This window comes from Orycteropus afer, unplaced genomic scaffold, assembly GCF_000298275.1.
Source record: "Orycteropus afer afer isolate SDZICR_OR568_19922 unplaced genomic scaffold, OryAfe1.0 scaffold00008, whole genome shotgun sequence".
Classification (NCBI taxonomy): domain Eukaryota; kingdom Metazoa; phylum Chordata; class Mammalia; order Tubulidentata; family Orycteropodidae; genus Orycteropus; species Orycteropus afer.
The window spans coordinates 12,811,102-12,813,306 of NW_006921595.1; the positions used below are offsets into that span (position 1 = coordinate 12,811,102).

Below are 2,205 nucleotides of genomic sequence, written 5' to 3' on the forward strand. Positions count from 1 at the left end.
TTGTTATGTGCCGTCGAGTCGGCCCCGACTCATAGCAACCCCTCCTTGGGTTTCCGAGGCAGTATCACTACAGAAGTAGGATTGCCCAACCTTCCTGCCGAGGAGATAACATACTATATCCAACATTTTATGGCTTAAAGCAACAATAAGCACTCATATCACCTAATTTCTGTGGCTCAGTAATTCCTGAGCAGCTTAGCTGGGTGATTCTGGCTCAGGGTTTCATATCGTTGCTGACAAGTCCATCCTGATGGCTGGTGGGTGCTCTCGGTTCCTCACTACACGGAGTTCTCCAGAGGACTGTTGGGAGTATCCTTAGGACGTGGCAGCTGACTTCTTTCAGAATAAATGATCCAAGAGAGAGCAAGACAGAAGCTGCAACATCTTTCATGATATAGCCTGAGAAGTCACACTATGTCATTTTTCTAATGTTGTATGCAACAAGTGGGAGGGGACTGCCCATCACTGAGGACCATATTGGAGACTGGCTACTACACCTAAGGCCTATGAATGCTCTGAAATTATATGGAAAGATTTGTCATTTTCTAGGAGCAGCTATTCTTACAATCTATCAAAGTACCTAAAAAATGGTGGGTGGAGTAGAGAAGAGATTGATGAACTAAGGAACAATAGTAGGGAAAGATGGAAGCAAAATGTTTATGAAGCAAGGAGCTTTCAAAAGGAGGTGGTAAAAAAAAGGAAAGTCCTATTTGTTAATAAAGAAAGGAAGAAAAACATGAAATAATAAATAATAAGTGATCCTATTCTGTCTTGAATTTTATGCTCAGAAAAGGGGGGAGGGATTTTAAAAGAAAAAAATCTCAAAAGCTATCCTCGAAGTAGCTGTTCTAAAAACTATAATACAAAATACGTGGTGGCAGTGGGTGAGATTGGTGATTAGAATTATAGACTACTTATTTAAGCAGCCTAAGACAAATAACCTTCATTGTACAGATATTTACATTTTTAGGAAGTGTGAGAGAAAGTTAAGGAGTAATCTCCCATTCATCTGTCTCAAGTTGACCTTAAGACATTTTCCTAGTAGTGAAAATAAGAATTGTGACCCTGGAATGTGGCAGAGAGCTATACCAAATAGTTGCTATTGCTTTCCCTATGGTGGCTTTTGATTAGCTCAGGCTTGTGTGGTCCCTGATAGAATCTTTGTGAATTGTGAAGCTTCAGCAGGACCTGGGTCAAGTGGTAGGGGAAGGGCTCTGAAAATTGCTGCTACAGTCTGATGTTTTAGTTGTCTAAAATGGTCATCAGTTTACCTTTTTTTTTTTTTTTTCAGTCAAGGTGGATTGATTGATTTCGTACTTTGGCATCAAATTAAGTTCAGACACATGAATTGTGGTTTGCCTTTCTGGAATCTTTCCATGCTGTCTCTTTGCTTGGTGACTCAGAATATGCAATTGCATGAAATGTCAATTTTGCCTAGAATTGGTCAGTACAGACCAGGAATGTTGTCACTAAAGGTGACGAACATCTGGTTCTTGGTTTCCATTAAAACTGTTGTTCCCTCTGATTGTTTCCTTTGCATTTCACTGTTTAATTGTGAAAATGGTCTTAAGTGGTCAAGATGTAAACTATTTTAAGCAGTGATTTAATTGGACTGTATACACAATAAATTATTTTTCTGTGATTTGGTTGAAAGTTTACAGAGCAAATTTACTTTCCATACAGCATACATTTATGTCTCGTGACATTGACTACAATTTACCACAGTGCAACAACTCCCCTCCCACTTCCTCCCCCTAGTTACCTCTTCCTTGTCTCCTTCCCTCCATGCACTCCTGCCCCCTGACTATCTCCCTGTGCATACACAGCCCTTCTCTTCTCCCATGAATGTTCTCTCCAAGGAGTTTATCTTCCTCGTGTAAATGTTGACCTCATATACCTGTCTTTTGTTTGGCTAGAAGCCACAGGAGTGGGTTCCATTCCAGACCTGAAGTGCAGCTAGGGGCCATAGTCTGAGTAGTTCCATCAGGCTCTCTCAGACCAGCAAACCTGGTCCGCCCCCCCCCCCCAGTGATTTTGAGTTTTGTTCCACATTGTTCTCCCATTCTATCCAGGATCTCCTACACAGATCCCTCTCTCAGTGGTTGCCAGTATTTCCTAGTTGTATTTATGTTGCCATGATCCAAAAGAGAAGTTCTTTGACATTTATTTCCAAATTGGAGTTAGATAACCCAATTCATTATCTAT

At 40.8% G+C, this 2,205-nt stretch overlaps 1 protein-coding gene across 1 annotated transcript in view; it reads left to right on the top strand.

Annotated features, from left to right (window-relative positions):
- Positions 1 to 2,205, top strand: part of IGF2BP3 (insulin like growth factor 2 mRNA binding protein 3) — a 225,841-nt gene that overhangs the window by 165,864 nt on the left and 57,772 nt on the right. The window lies entirely within an intron of this gene.